General features: G+C 39.7%; 1 long non-coding RNA gene and 1 pseudogene across 1 annotated transcript; one reads left to right on the top strand and one right to left on the bottom strand.

The window, feature by feature from the left end:
- Nucleotides 1-9,168: 9,168 nt before the first annotated feature.
- LOC137953592 (uncharacterized) lies at nucleotides 9,169-10,193 on the bottom strand. Its single transcript, XR_011112397.1, has 3 exons — nucleotides 10,137-10,193; nucleotides 9,826-10,058; nucleotides 9,169-9,383 (listed from the first exon to the last, which is right to left on the bottom strand). It is a non-coding gene; the product is annotated as an uncharacterized lncRNA (long non-coding RNA).
- A 5,266-nt stretch (nucleotides 10,194-15,459) lies between these two features.
- LOC137953539 (3-ketoacyl-CoA synthase 5-like) lies at nucleotides 15,460-17,288 on the top strand (annotated as a pseudogene).
- The last annotated feature ends 4,863 nt before the right edge of the window (nucleotides 17,289-22,151 follow it).

Here is a 22,151-nt window from a genome sequence, read left to right as displayed (position 1 = left end):
AATACAAATTGCTTTTAAGTGACCTACTTGATGATTTCTCCATTAACGTATCTAAAGCTTTCAATACTACCTTCATAACGAGAAACTCAACCACCAACCAATTACCCAAATGCTTTTCTGTTCTTCATTTTCTTAAGAAAATAGTTATTCGGGGGGTTTGTGGCCTTTTCTTCTCTCTAAAATATTTGTGAAAACGCTTGGTTTGTCTCATCACAGCCGGGAAGTCTTCGCGGTGTATCTGCATCCATGTAATGAAGCATCTCAGGTACAGATAAGAGACGAAGACAGTTGGGCCTTTGGCAATAATTGAAAGGACGGCAAGCCGGCGAGAATCAAATCACTGAGTTCTCGGCATTAACTTTCACAACTGGACTCTTAACTGAACCTTCATAAGCCATCGGGACACCTAACCTTTACTGAAGACAGTATGGGACTAGCTGCTAAATAGCCCTCAAAGTGATCGTGTAGGCATTGGGGACTGACACAAATGCTTCTAATAACTGTTATACACAGCTTTTATTAAGGTACAATGGGGGTTGGGATTTGCAGAAAATAGGACTAATTCACGTTAATGGTTTCTACAATAAAGAGACCAATCACATGATCTACATAATTTTTGTTTCAGAAAGTCTGAACCCGTATAATTTCTTCAGTATTGCTTCTCACTTTTCCACATCTGATTCTTTATTAATTGATTTCCAACACAAGGAGGCTCAAACAACTCCCTCGAGAATTTAACAAGGTTTGGCCATAAAATTCTAAAGTTTTCTTCGACATCTCAAGGTACTAGCTCCTATAATTTCAACATCAATCCGCAATTCAAAAAATCACTAGACCTCATGACGGATTAGTGAACACCTATCTAAGCTTTTGTGTAATTAGGTTGGTACAAGACATTGTTAAGGAATAGTCCTAGGTAGATTAGTGAGTACAAAGATCTTGAGTTTATTTGTTGGGAAAGAGGTTTTCTTAGTTGGCTAGTCATTTTGGGATGAGCCTTGGACCCAATTTCACAGACATGACCAAGTCTCAGCGTGATTCATCTAAGATCAACTTAATTCAGGCGACTAGACTAAGACAAGAGGTGCCTCAACAAAATCTAGTATGACTCACTGAGTTCCTAAGTCACATATTTTATCATTCTACTAATCTACACAAATTGTATTTGAGTTTGACTATGAAACTCGAGGTAATAAAATTTAGAAATTTAAAAAAAAAAAGAAAAAAGAATTGGTTAGAATATTAACTAGAGTAGGAAATTTAGGAAAATTTACCAACAATTTCCCCAAGACTACTAATTTAGATTTTAAAATGAAGGCACTCAAGAAATGTTGGCAGTATGGGAAGTTTTTTAAAAAGCTATCAATTTGGTATGAAAACCAGGGCCTAATTGTTGTGATCATAAAGAATCAAAATTCCACAAGTTAGAAACCAAATATTTGAATCAAATCTTAAAATCAATACACATGAATAATTAGTTTTCAATGAAAAACCCTGGCGAAAGTACTTCTTGAATTTTGATGGCATTAGCACTTTGAAAAATCACTTGGAAACACTTGGGAGCTTATAAATTTGTGTGAGCAACTATAACATAGAAGTTTGAGTGGAGTTTGATATATATAACATATTTTCTAATGTGAAGTTGGATCCAATGCTCATCCCATGATGACTAACCAACTTAAGAGGTTTTTTTTCCAACAACTAAACTCAATATCTTTGTACTCACTAATCCATGTGGGACTATTTCTTAACACTCCCTGTCACGTGTGGATAATTTGGGTGGAGGCCCACATATGAGTACTATGATACCATATGAAGTTGTGTTGTTAAAAAAATTAGCCATTATGAGTGGATAACGTTATTTTTGGTATTTTCTAAAAATAGGTGAATCCTATTTTTGTTGTAGAACATGCTGGTAGGTCACTTACAAAATTTGGAGACCTATGGCCATTAGAGGAAAATTCAGAAAAGTTGAATTTCTATAGCAAGGGTTCGAATCCATTCCTTCCAACGGTATCATTTTGCAGTCGAATCCACCCCTAGGTTTGGATCCATATGCTTCTGCTTCCTACATGGATCAAACCCATCATTTGTGCTAAAACTTTCTATAACTCTGGTTCGCTTCTTTTTGTTGTTTTTCATCCGGATTGGGCGAATTCAACTACGGGTTCGACTACTACAGTGTGTATCTCTGTTTTCTTGGGATTCCCATGTTAGGGAAAACTAACCGATGACAACAAGACAAGTAACAAGTAATCAAGCACGACACTTTATTTTACATGGTTCGACGCATTGCCTACGTCTCCACGGGAGTTGTAGAAGATTTTATTTCAAATCAATTGAGGATCACAATACAATAGGGAGGCTTATCTGTTACAGCAGCAGCAACATCCCACTATGTCTCACAACAACGACATTGTCTCTCATAGCAATGACAACCTGCTGCCTCTACTAGCAGCCCCTGGAAAGCCTCCTTGCTGCCTCTGCCAGCAGCCCTTGGAAAACCTCCTTGCTGCCTCTTCTAGCAGCACCTGGAAATCCTCCTTGCTGCCTCTTCTAGCAGCACCTGGAAATCCTCTTTGCTGCCTCTGCCAACAACCCTTGGAAAGCCTCCTTGCTGCCTCTACCAGTAGCCCCTGGAAAGCCTCCTTGCTGCCTCTGCCTGCAGCCCCTGGAAAGCCTCCTTGTTGCCTCTACCTATAGCCACTGGAAAACCTCCTTGCTACCTTTCTCTCATAGTGGCGCACAACGACACTGTTCAACAACAGTGCCGTTCCTCGAACCCTCTGTCCGGCAATGACGAGCCTCCATGGCTCTCTCCTTTCCGGAAACGGTGAGCCTCCATGACTTTCTCCTTTCCAGCAACGGCCACGAACAATAGATCTGTTCTCTACTCGGTCGAGTCCCGAGTTCTTCCGGCAGCAACGTCAAACGACAGTTTCTACAACGGCGACGACAACAGAGTTGTCCTTCTTGAGCCCTCTCTTTTCTGAGTCCCTCTCTTCTAGTGCTGTTGCGGAATCTCAGAGCACCCTTTCGGCAACAGTGCCGGGTCTCAAAGTTCCTCTTCCGGAAACAGCGCCGAGTCTGAGCTCCTCTCTCTACTTCCGCTGCGCAGCTCCCACTAACGCTGATACTACTCTGTTCCGGCAGTAGCGTCGAAGCTTCACGCTGTTTCTCAACGACTCTCTGTAAGTCCCAAGGGAGAGAAATTAAATCACGAGGGAGATTTTAATTTCTCCTTGAGTGCAGCAAACACCATTTAAGAACAAATGGAAAATACCCTCCATGTCCCTTGAGCCCACCTACTTGAGCCGTGTGAACCAGACTCCACCACTCAACATCCCACTCTCTCACTTGGGTTTGAATCCTTCTTTACATGTTTCTTATAGTCGTTGGGTTCGAAGACTCCATCCTTATAGGATTAAATCCAATGAAGGGTTCAACTCTATTTTTGAATCTAAAACTTTCTGTAAGTGGGGTTCACATCCTTTTTTGCTCTTTTCCATTCAAATGGGTTTGAATCCATAACTTGATCCAATCCATTTGTAAAAAAATTCTGAAAATGCTTTCTTTTCAGCAAAATTCTAAAGGATTAATATAATATGTATTTATTTGTTATAATAAAAATTCAAGTGCTTGGGGACATCTCAAACCACTTCTTTTAAAACTCTTACTTAGACTCGCTTACTTAACTTAAGACTCCTATGACAACTCTACTTTTACAAATCTCACACAAGGGCAAACTCTTTTTACATCTATTGAGCTCTTGTAGGGGCTGACCTCTATGGTCAATCAGACCTCTTCCCTTCCGTAATCTTAACTCACGCCACTTGAGAGCCTCTTTGCTTGAACATTTATGCCGCTCATGATCCTAGCCCCATCCCTGCTCAACGCTATGTTTAAGATTATTTTAAAATAGTTAATAGTTAAATATTTTATTCAATGTTTAAATTGTTTTCATCTCCTTAGATTTTATGTGATTATGTTATGGTCCTGGGGTTAAGTACTTATGTCTTCCGCTCTTGACAGGCCGATCTTTTGGGTAGTATTGGCTAGGTGCTTAACATTTGGTATCAGAGCTAGCGCTACGTCACGAGTTCAAATCCCGGAGGGGCGAATCCCGGAGGGGGCGACCTAGCAGAAGGGGCGACTAGAGTGTGCTTCCCACACCTATGGGCCACCGCTAAAAGCGGAAGGGGCGACTTGAGTGTGTTCCCGCACCATGAGCTGTCGCTAGAGTAGGTCGTCGCAAGTGGGCTACCGTGGACGTTGGCTCTCGCGAGCGTGGGTGTGATGTTATGGTCCTGGGGTTAAGTACCCATGTCTTCCATTCCTAACAGGTCGGTCTTTTGGGTAGTATTGGCTAGGTGGTTAACAAATTAATTAATGTGGTAATGATAGTTTACTATTAAGTTACTTTAGCAAATATTATGATAATGTAATTTAATATTAAAATTGTGTTAATAATTATTATAAATGTAAAATCATATTGTAATTACAACTACTCCAATATTCCATATATAAAATGACTATAATATTATTTTAGTGACACATAATTTAAATTCTAATTAATTAATATTAATTTAAGTTTCTTTGTGATGAAAATAAAACATTAAATATTAAAAATTATATTGTGTTGCAATATTGAATACTGAACAATAAATTAATATTATACTGTTTGATATTATAAAACTAAACTAATAAAGCATCTAATATTGAATAATTATTAAATAAATTTTAGTAATAGATTAAATATATTATATTAATATTAAATTTTAATATTAATGTTATACCAAATATTAAATATGAAACATTATAAATTAATAATAAAATAAACACAAATTTTATACAAGTAATATCACTAAAAATTAAAGCTGAATAATTTTACTTATGTGAGGTTGGGTCCAAGGCCCATCCCAAAAAGACTAAGTTGAGAAACCTCTTTCCCAATTAATAAACCCAAGATCTTTGTATTCACTAATCCATATAGGACTACACTTTGGCACTTTTCCTCATATTTAGGCCCTCTTTTTTAGCTCTACATGTGGATAATTTGGGTGGAGACCCTCGTATAAGTACTTGTTAATGTGAAGTTGGGTCCAAAACTCATCCCAAAATGACTAGCTATGTTAGAAAACCTCTTTCCCAACTAATAAAACTAAAATATTTATATTCATTAATTCATATAGGACTATTCTTTAACAATTTATATTACATTAGTATTATTTTAAGTTACTTTGTTACATTAATATTTAAATTAAATATTTAGTGATTTCCTAAAAATCCAAGATAATTTGATTTTGATTTGTTAAGTCTGAAGATCAACTGACAGATGTATTTTAAGTTACTTTGTTACATTAATATTTAAATTAAATATTTAGTGATTTCCTAAAAATCCAAGATAATTTGATTTTGATTTTGATTTGTTAAGTCTGAAGATCAACTGACAGATGTATTTTAAGTTACTTTGTTACATTAATATTTAAGTTAAATATTTAGTGATTTCGCTATGTTTAAGCTTACTAAAAATATAATATAGTTTGAAGGAATGACTATTTAAAAATCTTTACGTAGTAATTAATAAATTGTATAAACTATAATTCAAATGTCTAACTATCATTAATAAATACTCATAATATAATAATTTAAACTCTGTATAGATATTTTTGACTTCACATAATCTAGAATCTGCACATTTAACTACGAACAAAAGTCTGTTGTTAAATACAATATGTTTAGTGACGAATATAGCGCTTTGTTAGTACATGTTAGGGATGAAACTAGAAATTAGTGATGACCCTAGTCTTTCATTTTCAAATGTCTTAGCTGGATTTTTTTTTTAAATTCCTGGAAAAGGTCTGAATAATAAGCAGTCATATTTGTTGTTAACTACTATACGTTTAGCAATGAAAGTTTAGATGATTTTGACTCTTTGAAACTAACAAACACAACAGAAAAAAAGGGTAAGTCTCGGGACTCATAGAGAGCGTTCGGAAGAAGCTTGAGACTCTCGACGCCGGGAGAAAAACAGAGGAAGCTCGGGACTCTTGGCGCTGGGAGAAGAACAGAGGAGGCTTGAGAAACAGAGAGGGCGAGCAGCTGTTAGAAAAATAGAGCAGCTCGGGACTTGCCAGAAGACAGAAGCTCTCAGCAGAAAGAGAGGCTCGAGAAGGACGACATCATTGCCGGCACTGCAGAGAAAGGTCTCTTTAGTCGACGTTGTAGAGAAGGGTCTCTCTGACTTGACGTTGGGAGAAACAGCAGGGCTGTCTACTACTGTGAGAAATAACGTGAAGCTCGCTGCGTGAAGCTTCACTGTTGCTGCCGGAATAGAGCAGGTTCGGGACTCGGAGTTGTCGCTAGAAGAGACTGGCTCAGGTTTCAGTGTTGTCGCCGGAAGAGACAGGCTCGGGTCTCGGCGCTGTCATCAAAATAGGGATGCGTCTAGTGCTACTGGTGGAGGCAACATGAAGGCGTTCCGATGCTGCTGGTAGAGGCAGCAGGGAGGCATTCAGGTGATGTTGTTAGTAGAGGCAGCATGGAGGTTTTTTCGGTGATGCTGCTGGTAGAGGCAGCAAGGAGGCATTCTGATGCTGTTGGTAGAGGCAGAAGGTGTTCACAATGACTATAATACCCTTAGGACTACACGCTTCAAAAGGAAAAAGGACATACACCAATTTATTTAATTACAATTTTATGCCATCTCCATTAAATTTCTCCTTATTTACTACCCATGTCACCCTTACACACATGGGTGTCTTTTAACAAATTTCAACATCAATGAGCAAAATTATCTTAAGGCCCACTCTTTCTAAAAACATAATTTTATCTGAAAATCATGTGACCTCCATTTCAGAAGGAGATACGCCTCATTCAGCAAGGTAGATCCTAATGTCTCTTACTTAGGTGAAAGCTAAATCTTGGGAGAGCCCATATCTCCATTTTGAGTTTACCCAAGTTGATGGTAGATGCTAAACCGTTAAGGTGGAACCAACGATCCAAGTAAATATCCAGAGAAACATGTCTATGGTTGCATCATCAACAAATACCACTTTGAAGAGGAAAGTATTGATGCCAAGGAAGCCAGTCTCATCCTCAGATGATAGATGGACTCCGGGGAAGTTGGATGGGTGAGCTAGACCAATTGTGGAGCCTCTTCGTGTCCTTTGAGAGTATTTTCATACAGGAAATCCGATTAGATAACCTTTTGATGAATTTTTCTTATTCATTTTCATCTTGAAACCTTTAAAATCCGTGCACAAAGGCTAGCTAGTATGTTCATCTCTTAGCCATAAAATATTTTTGAAAATAAGTAAAAGTTTTCGACACTCAGATATTTTCCCATTACATTTTCTAATTTCTTCAAACTTTTCTTGTGAATCATGTGACCTATCGGCTTTTAAAGATTTAATTTCTTTTCTAAATCTTTTAGCTTGAAAATGTAAAGTCAGAATTTGACTAACAGATTGAGGATCATAAATTATTTGACTATAGAACAAATTTGCAGACCTCTTTTCTTCTACTATTTGCATAGCCCAAGCTGGGTGAGCTTTAATTGGAACTGTCTCACATAAATTATTATTCATGAAAGTCATCGAAGCCATTGTAAAACCTAACAGCCCTTTCCAACTATGGGCATTAATTATGCAAACCCCTTAAATATTAATAAAAAGTGCTCACTTTAAGGGATGTCCTTGTATTGAAAATGATAAAACACAGCTTCTTCATCATTATTAGCACTTTCGATTCCTCACTGGAAGTACATTGAAACCAGTATATCAGAGGGGACGAAATCCATGCTGAAGTGCAGCATTCCATACTTTATCAGCATTCAGCAGCTGTTCTTCACCACACTCATGGGTATCCCATCCCTCCAATGCATGAACAATGCCTGCTACACGACATGCACTCATAACCCTCCGAGGAAGCCAATTCTGTCACATAACATTCGTAAATTGTATATTATATAGAAACTTACAATAGAAACAGTTATTGAAACTATCACAGTTAAGTAGAAAGAGTTAATTTACCTCGCAGGCATGCATGGTTTCAAGATTCTTGGGGACCCTCATTGCTGGATTCGTCTGGTAGAAACAGTCCTTCCTCAAATTCTTTACAGGGAATTGTGAGAAGGGATTGAAGCTTGCACCCTTGGGCGCTTTCTCTTGTTCCTTATCATTCAGCCCATTTCCCACCAACCATACTTGCAGAAGTAGTCCTACAGTTTCAATCTTCTGTCTGCTATTAAATGAACACGTTGGACTGTCAAGTTATTAAAAATCTGAATAGGTAACATTACCTTGGCAACATAGTTATCTGAAAGGACCAAATTACTCCAGAACTTGGCCGGTAATCGTCTTTTCAGTTGCTGGTGTTCAGATTTACAAACCGTGGAAACCTGTAACCTCTCAAGTAATTCATAATTATACCATTGAAAGCTTCTAACTGATGGTTTGTGGGAGTGAGTTCAACCAACTTACCTTAATCCCTTTTTGGCACAATCCTAGGACTATGGCATGACAAGCTTTTGAAAGCTCTCCTCTCATTATAACTTTATCAGTATATTGTGGAATGCCATTTAGGACAACTGCAGCTACCAGTGTTGTCCCATCTACTAATCTGACCTTGAGTTTTGGGTGCTTTTGGAGATAGAGCTTGCCATTTTCGTTTAGTTCCACTGACTGCAGACAAAAAAAAATCCAGATTTATCATTTTAGTTTTTCTAATGAGCACTTGACAGTAGGGAGAGGCAGGGAGAAGGATGGTGAATGATTGTTGCTTGATTAAGAAGACCCAAACTCATCACTTTGACCCCTTCACGGTCTGCTTCCAGTATGGCTTTCTCTATCATATTATTGATTGAATCTCTGTGCCATGATAAATAATACTGCAAAACATAGACAGTCAAAACCAATATATATACTATCACCTTCAAATGGACACAAGAAAAAAGTTGAGAGAGACGGCTCATTCAAAATGGTAGATGGAGATGTCTCTTACTTACATGAAAGCTAAATCTTGGTATAGCCCATGTTTCCATTTTGAGTTTATCCAATTTGATGGACTCCACTGTGAAGGTGGAACCAAAGATCCAGGTAAATATGACAGACAAATATGTCAACGGTTGGATCATCGATAGGTACCACTTTGAAGAGTAGGGTTTCGATGCCAACGAAACCAGTCCCAGCCTCAGGTGATAGATGGACGCCACGGAAGTTGGATGGGTGAGATGGACCGCTTGTGGGATCTCTTTGTTTCCTTTGAGAGAGTTCTTATGAAGAGAATCCACTGTCTTGTCCACTGTACCATACAAGTAATCGTACAAAGGCATGAAGAGGGAGTAGTTCGTCCGGAACTGGGTATGATGAAGAGAGTGAAACCTAGTCAGGAAAATTCATTAGTTTGGTTATATCCTTGAATGAAAAATTCTATCTATGCTTTCATTTCTTAAACTTATAAAACAGGCAAAGGTTGAAGAGACTCACGATGGAGTATACATCAAGTACTTGAGAGGGGGGAAGAATTTGAAGACCCAGTTGGGAACAAGTTCAAAATTACAGTGGCCCATATTATTTATGAAATCTATGTATGTCAGGTAAATTATGATTGCCAGATGTGAGTTTGTTCCAGTGAACAACATCGCCAATTGTGGTATCGAGAAGAGTATATAGTATTGAAAAAGTTAATTAAACAGTGATATCAAAAGTAATTTGAATTGACACTCTTAAGATTAGGTTTGTTCACTACCATGATTCATTGGTCGGCAGCAATCCAGGACATAAAAATGATAGAAGATGAAAAGGATACGAGAAAGGTTCTTACAGGTTATGGGTTCTGTTACAATGGAGGAATGGTGGTGGGAGTGGTATCGTGAGTACAGGTAATGGTGGTGGAGAGCTCTGTGGAGCCAGTAGTAGAGAAACTCCACCGGACCTATGTGAAGCAAAATAGTTAAAATCATCCCATCTGTTCTCCACATGGCTAAGTGAGACGCGCCTGAAACGTATTGATGAAAGGTGTAGTAAACAAGGCCGTTCAGTAGTAATTGATCATCCCTGCCATGTATTTGTCCAAATGTCAGAGAATTAGTTAAGAGGTATAAAGAGAAAAAGCGAGAGATAAAGAGATCAAACCAGTTTTCTTCTCTGTCTACTTGCTCAAATTCAATGCCTTTATCAACTATTTTGTGTTTGCTCCGAGCTGTTTGGAAACGAGACAGACTAACCCATATTTGGTTATGCGACCATCGCCAAAGTAGGATTGGCAAGATGAGAAAGTTGGTCAGATCCCTCTCCTCTTCTCGCTTTGTCACCGAACTGTATATGCTACAAGCAACCCATGGTGCCAAAACCACGTACTTCAACCACACCAATATCAAAACAGAGAAATCATCAGCATTAATCCTACTGGTTTTAGGAGAAAACTAAAAAGTAGTAATACCTTGAAAGTTCCAAGCATCTGCCATGGCCATGAAGTGAACAGCCCAGGCTTGGTTGCCATTGTTATCTGGGTCTCTCCGAGCTGCTCACTGCATGGGTGATTTCCAATTTATAGAACAACCCAGGATACCTTTTCCACCGTTGATGATGCTTTCTTGTCCGTAGAAGATTGTCTGCGCACGACTCTTTAGCAGTTTCCAGTTGTTTTTAAATGCTATGAATGAATGCAGTCGGTAAAAAATAAAATAAAAATAAATCGTTTTCTGGAGTTCATCTGAGAACTGTAATCTCCATGTTCTTCCTTGAATCCCAACTAAGATTGTTCAGATTTTAATTCAGCACGAAATCTTTAGATGCCAAATTGACAATATTTTTCACGTAAGTTATAAATTTTATGACACCAGCCATGAAGAGGATTCAATTATCGAGTATTCACTTTATAAATGGGAGAAATGTTTTATGAATACGCACTAAGACGAGAAACAAAGCAATAAGTATTTGGAGGTTGAACGTGTAAATGCAAAGACACTGAAAGCATGCAGAAGATAATTGAGATCGTTTTTCATCTTTAGATTTATCCTTACTCTCCAAGCAGTTCGTTCATTGATGCAGTTGACAGAGTGGAATCAAGCTCATGAAGAGTCCTGTCGTAGCTCAATTAGACCGGTAGATGAGCCTGTAGTTGAAGGGACTAGCGTACTTTGTCTCTTTCTCGCTTAATCAATATGCTCCTGGCACATCTCACTTACCGATGTGGAGAACAGATGGATGATCTTGTCCATTTTGCGTCATAGAGTTTCTCTACTACTGGCTTCACAGAGCTCTGCATCACCACTACCTATACCCCATTCCTCCATTTCTACGGAACCCATAACTTGTAAGTATCTCTTTTGCTTCATTTTCATTCTGTAAACTCTGTTTTGATCGTTTGAGGACTAACCACCGTTTTAAATGTATATAAACTTCATTTCTAGCAAACACACAAGGTAGGTAAGTAGATGATGATCTTCGTCACCTGTTCCAGTTACAGGTGGCTAAACAATACGGAACTTCAGTTCCTGTAGACTAGCTATTTCTTCTTCCAATTTTTCTTTGTATTCCTTAAACCTGCTTGACGATTCACTGGACATCCAGCACTTATTTCTTGTCTTTATGGTGCACTTCGGGGAGTCGTTTTACCATTGTGCTTCCGTCCTTTCATGCGGGAGCACTGGTCCCTTCACGATTACAATTGTTTGGTAGAGGATCGAGACTGCTCGTTGCCTGCACAAAATCACCATTAATGGTCCTCCATAGCTGTCTGCTGGCCAATAACTGCCTACCCTGACCCTGTAACGTAAGTGGCATACAATTTTTAAACATAATAACACAAATAATATATTTTTTAATTTATTTTCACAAATACCCAAATTTGACTGAGCAACTGCACTTGTGTACATTTAAAGGTGACATGTAAGCTTTGACCGATCATGTGATGCCACGTTAGTATGCCACATCTGCACCCGAAGGGTTTTACGCCAAGTTAAACTGACACATCATCGGAGAGCCACATCATCCTCTATGTAGGATGCCATGGCTGTGATGAATATGGTCCTATATTATACATCACTTGTATCCGAGCTTGTCCCCAACTGGGTCTTCCAAATCTTCCCCCCTCTCAAAGGAAACAAAGAGGTCCCACACGTGGTCCATCTCACCCTTCCAACTTCTCTAGAGTCTATCTTCATCTGAGGATACGACTGGCTTCCTTGGCATCAAAACCTTACTCTTCAAAGTGGTATCTATTGATGGTCCAACCATCAACCTGTTTTTCTATCATAGTTACATCCATCTGATGTAGCTCTAGATCTAAATGAGCCACTAGTGCCACTATTGTTCTAAAAGATTCTTTCGAAGATACCAGAGAGAAAGTCTCTTTATAGTATATGCCTTCCCTTTGAGTAAAGCCTTTAGCGACTAGACGGGCCTTATATCTCTCGACATTGCCCTTTGAATCCCTCTTGGTTTTAAATATCTATTTACAACCAATGGGCTTCACACCTTTAGGCAACTCGATGAGATCCCAAACGTCATTGTCATTCATAAACTTCATCTCATCCTTCATGGCATCAATCCACTTTTGAGAGTTAGAACTGCGCAAGTCTTGACATAAGTTAATCGGGTCATCTTCTATCAATTTGACTCCATCCTCATGTTCTTGGAGAAATATGATATAATCATATGGAATCGCATTTCTCCTCTCCCTAGTGGATCTCCTTAATGGCACTTCTTGAGGTTGTTGAGTTTGTTCTAAAGGTGGTGCAAGAGGAAGAATCTCATTATTGTCTTGATCCGGAACAACGTCAGGAATAGGAGCCTGAACATTGTCCTCTAATGCCTGAATTGTGTCTTGAACAACAATAGGTATGGAAACTTGATCACTGTCAATAGCAAATTCATCTTTAAAGACAACATTCCTTATGTTTTCTTTCCCTCCAAACTCAATATCCTTAAGGAATCTCGCATTTTCCGTTTCAAAGCAGGATCTTAATATGGGATCGTAAAACTTATAGCCCCGAGAATGTTCAGCATAACCAACAAAATAACCGCTAACTGTCCATGAGTCCAGTTTTCTTTCATGTGGCCTATAAGGTCGCGCCTCAGCTGGACAACCCCAAATGTGCAAGTGCCTAATGCTAGGCTTCTTGCCTGTCCAAAGCTCATAGGGGGTTTTGGCAACTGCTTTGCTCGGTACCCTGTTAAGGATGTACACTGCAGTCTTTAAAGCTTTTCCCCAAAGTGACTCTGGCAAAGAGGAATGACTGATCATACTCCTTACCATATCCTTAAGAGTTCGGTTTCGTCGCTCTGCAACACCATTCATGTTGGGTTTGCCCGGCATGGTGTATTGCGGAACAACTCCACACTCTTTGAGGAGAATCATGAAGGGTCTAGGACATTGTTCTCCTGATCCATCATACCTTTCGTAGTAGTCTCCACCACGGTCGAATTTGACAGCTTTTATTCTTATTCTGAGAAAATCCTTCTGCAACATCCTTACCTCTCTTCTTCTACTTGTTTTGAGAGGTTGAGGCCAAGTAAGTACTTTTAGTCTTAACCTTCCGATCCCTCTCTTCCTCTTACACAGTGAGATATAAGCTCATTTAGGGGACATTTGTCTTGATGAGTGTTATATCTCACTTTGAATTGTCCAAAGTGTACAAGAAGATATATCAAAACCAAGTGCACGAGCAAGTCCTTAGACAGCTCCAACTTAAGTGGCTTGAGTTTTGACGCGAGATGAGACATTTCCATTATGTACTCCTTATGTTCCCTTTGCCTTTATACTTCATCGAAATGAGTTTAGCCAAAAGGCTTATTGCCTCCGACTTTTCGTTCTTGGCAAAATATTGTTCAATGTCGTGTTCTAGGAACTTCTTGCCGCTCTTGCTCTCAGTCATAGAATCCCGAAACGCCTCCGGAATGAAGCGTTTCATGATCATCAAACACATTTGGTTAGAGCACTCCCACTTCTCAAGTTTAGCCTCATTGAAGTTTTTTTGGAGTAGAAGTGGATTGCTCTACCCGAAGTGCAAGATCCAAATGCATACAACCGAAGACAATTTCCACGATATTTTTCCATGCCTTAAAATTCATCCCACTTAACATCGGAATGCTGCTTATTTGAGCAGTAACATTTGTAGCAGTAGCAACAGAAACTGTATAAAAAACAAAATAAACTAGCATACTCACATTAACTAGCATGTCATATAAAGAAAAACACGACAAGTACAAAATAAATGAATGTAACTTGGGGACCCATCTCAAGATACCTAGTACAATATTAATTCCTAGTCTTTGGACGGAGAAATTAATTGTAAGTGGTACTCTCAGTGCAATGATCAAATACTGACAATCAGTTCTGTCAAACAATAGCCTTTCTTTGGACCGATTATTGTTCACAAACTCTTTATAATTGTCACACATTTATCATCACAGGCACGTTGTTGATTTGGCCAAATTGTGTCTTCCTTTGGGCCGAACACAATTTGCATAAATAACTCCGTGCAAACATCTATGTATTTCTAGTCAAATTATTCAACACAACAGAGGTTACTTTGGCAACATGTAACTTCAAACAATTTGATTCAAAAATACTAGACCAACTGGATAAAATGATTTTTTTTATTCAGTTGTCCAATGCTACAGCACCACCCCACTGGCGCCGTGAAATAGGCTTTTTCTTTTAGGACCGAGTCGACTCGGTCTAGCCGGCTTAGCCTGATTCAACCCTGATCTTCAACAACCGGTCCGATTCGACAGCCGAGTCAAATCGTAATTGAAATAAAATGTATCCAAAGTTTCAATTTTTAATTTTTTTTATTATTATGACTATGTTGCAGTTTGTCCAACGAACGCTACAGTGCACCCTGCGACAGTGAATAAGGCGTTGCGGCACCCAACGGACGTTGTAGCACGCCCTGCTGCAGTGGACGGGTGCTGCAGCATACCCAACAGGTGCGGCAGCGTGCCTGCAGCAGTGAATGGGCGTTGTTGTTGCCCAACGGGCACGCCAGTGGGGCAGTGAATGGGCGTTGTTGTCGCCCAACAGTCACGGTGTTGTCGCCCGACGGGCGCTGCAGCGCACCAATTCCCAATGGCAGCATGCCCGCTGAACGGGTTCTGCAGTGAGCCCAACGGGCACGATCTGTGCCATTCGTTCCGACGGGGGAACGACAACGCCGAACTTCGCCCAACGGGCTCTGGCCCGCCGATCAATGCTCGGATCGCACAGGAAGGTTTTCAATGACAGAAAATGACGACGACAAAGGAAAAAATGGTACCCTTGCCAGAAGGGCGCTGCAGCGTGCCCAGGCATCCTCCGTCGCCTCCCCCTTTCCCGCCGAACATCTTGCAGCGTCCGATGCTGCGAATGCTGCACCGTGCGTCCTTTTGTTTTTTTCCTTCCTGCGCGCGCTGGAGGTCGTCTTCAACTTCCTTCAACCTCCAGCCACGCGCAGTGGAGAATTCGTCTTCAATGGCCCTCTGTAGGACGTCGCTGCAGTGTTTCCTAACGACGCTGGAGTACGAGCCACCACCGACGATCGTGGACCTCCTTCTTCTGACGACGACACTGACAGACGCACAACCAGAGACAAATTCCGAGGAGAAAGTAAACTTTTCTATAAAGCGCCAGTTTTGCGCCGAGCCACCTCTCAGTGTCGCTCTCCACGGAATTAATCTAGAAATCCTAATAATCTAATAGGACTACTGTGATACCACTTGTTAGAAAAACTGTAATAGTAAATCCTAATCCAGAATTTACAACATGCCAGAATATTATGATCAAATACATACCTGAATCCATTCCAGAAATTTCATCTTTCTGTTGCGGAATCTCTTTGACGAATGATATAAACGGATGATTGGTGTTGTGGTCTTCCTCAACTAAATCTATTTATTCCTCAATGGGACCTTCGTCTCTCTTCCGGCTGGGGAGAAGGGAAACTGTGTGATTTAGTATCTTTGGGGACCATAACCATATTGTGTTTCCTTATATAAGGTTCCCATAATTCCCTATGGTATCTACTCAATTAGCCCATATTCATGGCTCATATCCATGACCCATTTCTTAATGGCTTAACAAAATTAGATCACTTAATTTCAGCTCATTCCATTAAAAATAGAAAATATAATTACATAATAAATATGTTACCCAAATTAGAATAGGAAATGTCAATTTCCTAACAGAAAAGTCTTGCTCAATCAGGTCTGGGAGAGGAGACGAGCTTGCCACTGCCCATGCTTAACCTTCCCAGCAGAGATATGAAGTTGCAGGATTCTTTGGAAGAAGTCCAGTTAGTGATGTTCACTTGCGTGACTCGCTTTTCCAAAGCACGGGAATTGACCAAGAATCCATCGACATATTGGTAGTGAATTCTAGCATCTTCTCGCCCCTCCCTTCCCTGTCGTCAATGGTGGTAAACAAATACAAAATGAGAAGCAACATAAAGAGTTTCAACCTTTCAGGAATGGGTTGTAGCGCAGGGCTCGTATCTCTGGAACTTGTCCAAGACCTCCTTCTAGTGCACCCAAATTCTAATGCTTTGATTGTGAGCACTGAAGCGATGACAAAGGGTACTAATCCCAGTGGGAAGCAACGATCCATGCAGATCAGTTGGTGTCTATTCCGAATGGGTGGTGCTGCTGTGCTCCTATCAAATCGTCGTTCTGAGAAAAGCTGAGCCAAATATCGTCTTCTGCATGTTTTCCACACACATAATGGAGCAGACGACAAGGCCTATAGCTGCGTCGAGCAAGCAGAAGATGAACAAGGCAAGATTGACATCTCCCTCTCCAAGGATCTTCTCACTGTTGCAAGTGATGCACTCAAGAACAATATCAAAACCTTGGCACCCATAGTACTTCCTCCCTCAGAGAAGCTTCTTTTCGATCTCCACCTCATCATTCGGAAAACCTTCAACCCTAAGCTAAAGCTTTACGTGCCTCGGTTCAAGAGAGCTTTCGAGCATTTCTGCATCCATCCCGGCGGGAGGGCAGTGATAGATGATGAACTGGAGAAGAGTGCGTCTCTCACTGGAGGACGTCGAGGCATCAAGAATGACCCTTCATCGGTTTGGTAACACATCTTCGTCTTCCTTGTGGTACTAGCTGAGCTATATCGAGGCCAAGGGAAGAATGAAGGGTCACCGTGTGTGACAAATTGCCTTCGGCAGCGCTGTATGGATTTGCAATCGAACTGTCACAGCACCTTCGGATGGGGCGTGGTCTGATTGCATACACCAGTACCCTGTCTATGTACCTAGTATCAGTAACATAAGAAAGGTCGAAAACGAGGAAGCTTAGTAATTGAATAAGAATCGAAAAGGGTGTTTCACAGGGTCCAATCTCATCAAGTTTGAAGTTCCCTAGTTTCTCCTCTTGTTAGGCAAGAATAAGTCTTTAAAAACCCCTATTGGCTTTCATTGAAGGACTCTTAACCAGTCTGTACTTCCATAACTAAGATATTGAAACTGAGTCCTTGACCTACTCAAGTGGACATTGAATCTGTGGGTCTAAGATATGAACAATACAAACGGGTACATATTAAATAGAGCATGAAGTGAGTCCATCAAGACAGTCATCCTACTCTAGTACCATGTAATGTTAGGTCTATATCTCAATCAGACTAGCCTTCCCAACCAATAGCTACATTATTTTTGTGAAAAATGATGGTCTATATACTAGTTTTTATGTCAGGGTTCAATGGAGTTTAGATTTTCACTGTCCTATTTATGTCAGAAAGTAATCTTCATTCATTGCACCAGTCTATTGAAACCCCATTTGAGAATATCCAAATTGAATCCCACTTCATAGGACCAATCTGTTTGTCTCAAAATTCTTATTTAGATAGCTTTGATGAAAAAAAAAAACTTAAGTTACTCATAATATGCATTAAGTTTATCTTTCAGCTAAAAAAAGCCTCAAAGGAGATTTTTAGAAGCTTATTATTTGACCAGTCATGGTTCATCCCAACAATCCACATAAGAAAAGAAGTAGGCAACTCATACCAGAAAACACACTATCCAAATGGCACAGCAACACTATTTAATCAAACAAGAGAAAGCAAAAATTATTTTGAGCAAACAACCATCCCAAAAGAGAAAAAAATAGTAAAACAAGGAAGATGAGTCGACCGTAGCAAAAAAATCGACCACTTTAATTAAAAAATTGAAGAACTGAAGTGCCACTGATCAAAAGAGGAGCCCATACATAAGAGTCAAACATTAGTAGGAAAGATGAAACCTTGAAAAGAAAAGATAAAGTATATGGTGAAAAAAGAGCAAAAGAAGTCGACCCCTATGAAAGGAGTTGACCCCTTGTTATGATTGAGAGATTGAAAAAGGGAGTCGAATATAGAGAAAATAAAAATTTTTGAAGGTGAACAAGGAGTTAGCCCTTTTTGCAAAGGAGTTGACCCCTTCGGTGTGAGGAAGAGAAAACATCACAAGGGGTCCATTCCTTTTTGCAGAAATTCAAATATGCAATCTTTTAAGCTCTATTTTTTGGAGTTGGAAGCCTCTAACATTTTCATGTGACCTACCATCATCCAAAATAGAATTTAATGTGTATTTTTCAAAAAAATTAGACATTTTTCCTTTTTAAATGAAGAAAAATTATTTTTAAGCCAGATCGACTAGATGCTTTGAATATTAGAGAGCTTTCTATTTAGCCCAAACTCACCCTCGACATTCATGAGAACTCTCTACCACAATGTTACCAAGCTCCCTAAGCTCTCACATACGAATATGAGAATTTATGTCTCCTCCAAAACTCCAAAGGAAGTCAAATTTGGAAGTTTTCTTCCTTGAGCTTAATATTGATGAACTTTATTTTAAAATCTTTATTTATCGAGCATATCTTATGATTGACAAAAAAATTGAAATCCACTTTGTCATTTGATTTTGAAGGCACTTTTGCATTGTTATTAATATCTAGAGGTAAGAGTTTAAAAAATCCAAGTACTTACATGATTTTAGTTTGAAATCTATTGATTATATTTGATCGAGTATACTGAACTAGTGCCACGGCACTTTGAAATCATTCATTGAAGTACAAACTACTTCTGATGGGTTGTATTTTGAAGTAATTCATTGAATTGAGATCCTTTATCTACTTCCCAAAATTTAAAAACCAATCCCAGATTTACTTTGAACCAATATTTTGAAATCAAGTTATTAAAGACTATTTTGAATTTTTGATTATATTGAGTAGGTACTTCTTGGTGTATTTGTTTGTTTCTACTTAGATTGTTAAATCTTCCTATTGAGGGGGTTTCAAGTAAGTAATCCTTACATATTGGGTCAAACCCCAGGTAGCCAATACCATCCTCACTTCAAATTATTCGAAAGAAGTTGTTGTGGCAGAAAAATAGTTGTTAAGAAGTTGTGTTTGTTGTTGTGTGTCGTTAAGACCTTGTGTTGGTGGGCAGTGTTGAAATCCTTTGGGGGTTGTATGCCTAGTTTGCTGCTTTAAATTTAATTGAGAGCGTGTTATTGTAAATTGGTTGTTATGGTCAATTCAGTGGTAGAAGACCTCCTGTGGGCAGCATTGTAATTGGCCATAGAGACGATCCACTATAGATGTCATAGAGTAACTCAAGCTAAACAGAGCCTCAATATGCTGAAAGTCGAGTGATAATCTACAAAAGAATTGTAAACCACCTAAAAATACTATGTAGTTTGATTGTTTTCGTGTGTACTTTAATCATTGTGCATGAACATTAATTGTAAAATTGGCTTGCACTATTCACCTCCCTGCCCTTCTAAGTTTGTTAATCACCGGAGCTAACTCAAACGGCTCCTGGTATTTTGCAACATTTCATGCCTTGAAAAGTATTTTTTTATTGAAGTTTAATTTACGCAGGTAGTCTCAGCTTTCACACCCCAAACCACACTGATAGAGGCTGCATACACCATAGCCTTGTCTATTCGTGTTCATTAAACATCATTACAAGAAAACTTTCCAAGGGGCAACTCTCACATGGACATCATGGAATTAAATCTCACATCACTTCAAATTACTTTCTACTTGCAGCATGTGAAGCAAATCTAAAAGCCAGACCAATCTGCTGAACAAATTTAAGAGGGTAAAATGGAAACCTGTACTTCCAACTTTGATAAACAGACGAGAAACAAAGCAACAAGTATTTGGAGGTTGAATGTGTGAATGCAAAGACACTGAAAGAATGCAGAAGATAATTGAGAGCGTTTTTCATCTTTAGATTTATCCTTTCTCTCCAAGCAATTCATTCATTGACGCAGTTGACAGAGTGGAATCAAGCTCATGAAGAGTCCTGAAAAACACGAAAAATCGTAGCTCCATTAAACCCATGCAGTAATGGCAGATGAGCCTGTAGTTGAAGGGACTAGTATACTTGGTCTCTTTCTCTCTTAATCAATATGCTCCAGGCACATCTCACTTACCAATGTGGAGAACAGATTGATGGTCTTGTCTATTTTGCGTCATAGAGTTTCTCTACCGTTGAGTAATGTGGAGTCTGGTCCACACGGCTCGAGTAGGTGGGCCCAAGGGACATGCAAGACCACTCTGATTTCTCTAGCATGTGCTGTACTCAAGACATTGAATGAAGGGCATTTATCTTGGTCGATGATTTTGACTCTTTGGAACTTACAGACACAACAGAAAAATAGGGCAAGTCTCGGGACTCAAAGAGAATGTTTGGAAGAAGCTCGGGACTCTCGGCGCCAGGAGAAAAATAGAGGAAGCTCGGGACTCTCGGCTCCGGGAGAAGAATAGAGGAGGCTTGAAAAACAGAGAGGGCGAGCTGCTGTGAGAAAAATAGAGTGGCTTGGGATTTGCCAAAAGAGAGAAGCTCTCAGCAGAAAGAGAGGCTCGAGAAGGAAGACGCCGTTGCCGGCGCTGCTAGTTGACGCTGTAGAGAAAGGTCTCTTTAGTCGACGCTGCAAAGAAGGGTCTCTCCGACTTGACACTGCAAGAAAAAGCAGGGTTGTGTACTACTGTAAGAAACAGCGTGAAGCTCGCTGCGTGAAGCTTCACCGTTGCTGCCGGAACAGAGCAGGTTCGGGTCTCGGCGTTGTCGCTGGAAGAGACTGGTTCGGGTTTCGGTGTTGTCGTTGGAAGAAACTGGCTCGGGTTTCAGTGCAATCGCTGGAAGAGACTGGCTCGGGTTTCAGTGTTGTCACTGAAACAGGGATGTGTCCAGTGCTGCTGGTGGAGGCAGCAGGGAGGCGTTCTGGTCATGCTACTGGTAGAGGCAGCTTGGAGGCTTTTCAGTGATGTAGCTGGTAGAGGTAGCAAGGAGGCATTCTGGTGCTGCTGGTAGAGGCAGAACGTGTTCACAATGACTATAATACCCTTAGGACTACATGCTTCAAAAAGAAAAAGGACATACACCAAGTTACTTAATTACAATTCTATGCCATCTCTATTAAATTTCTCCTTATTTACTAGCCAAGTCACCCTTACACACATGGGTGTCTCTTAAAAAATTTCAATGTCAATGAGCAAAATTATCTTAAGGCGCACTATTTCTAAAAACATAACTTTATCTGGAAATCATGTGACCTCCATTTCAGAAGGAGATACGGCTCATTCAACAAGGTAGATCCTAGTGTCTCTTACTTAGGTGAAACCAAAATCTTGGGAGAGCCTATGTCTCCATTTTGAGTTTACCAAGGTAGATCCTAGTGTCTCTTACTTAGGTGAAACCAAAATCTTGGAAGAGCCTATGTCTCCATTTTGAGTTTACCCAAGTTGATGATAGATGCTCAACCGTGAAGGTGGGACCAAAGATCCAGGTAAATATCTAGAGAAACATGTCTATGGTTGCATCATCAACATATACCACTTTGAAGAGGGAAGTTTTGATGCCAAGGAAGCTAGTCTCATCCTCAGATGATAGATGGACTCCGGGGAAGTTGGATGGGTGAGATAGACCAATTGTGGAGCCTCTTCGTGTCCTTTGAGAGTATTTTCTTACAGGGCATCCGATTAGATAACCTTTTGATGAATTTTTCTTATTCATTTTCATGTTGAAACCTCTAAAATCCATGCACAAAGGCAAGCTAGTATGTTCATCTCTTAGCCATAAAATATTTTCGAAAACAAGTAAAAGTTTTTGACACTCAGATATTTTCCCATTACATTTTCTAATTTCTTCAAACTTTTCTTGTGAATCATGTGACC

The sequence above is a fragment of the Aristolochia californica genome, unplaced genomic scaffold, assembly GCF_029961685.1.
Source record: "Aristolochia californica isolate CCGP_79_NKW_82.1479 unplaced genomic scaffold, dmAriCali1.0.hap1 SCAF_16, whole genome shotgun sequence".
Taxonomy (NCBI): Eukaryota; Viridiplantae; Streptophyta; class Magnoliopsida; order Piperales; family Aristolochiaceae; genus Aristolochia; species Aristolochia californica.
Note: the sequence above shows the minus strand (reverse complement) of the source record. Positions and strands in the feature narration are given on the sequence as shown.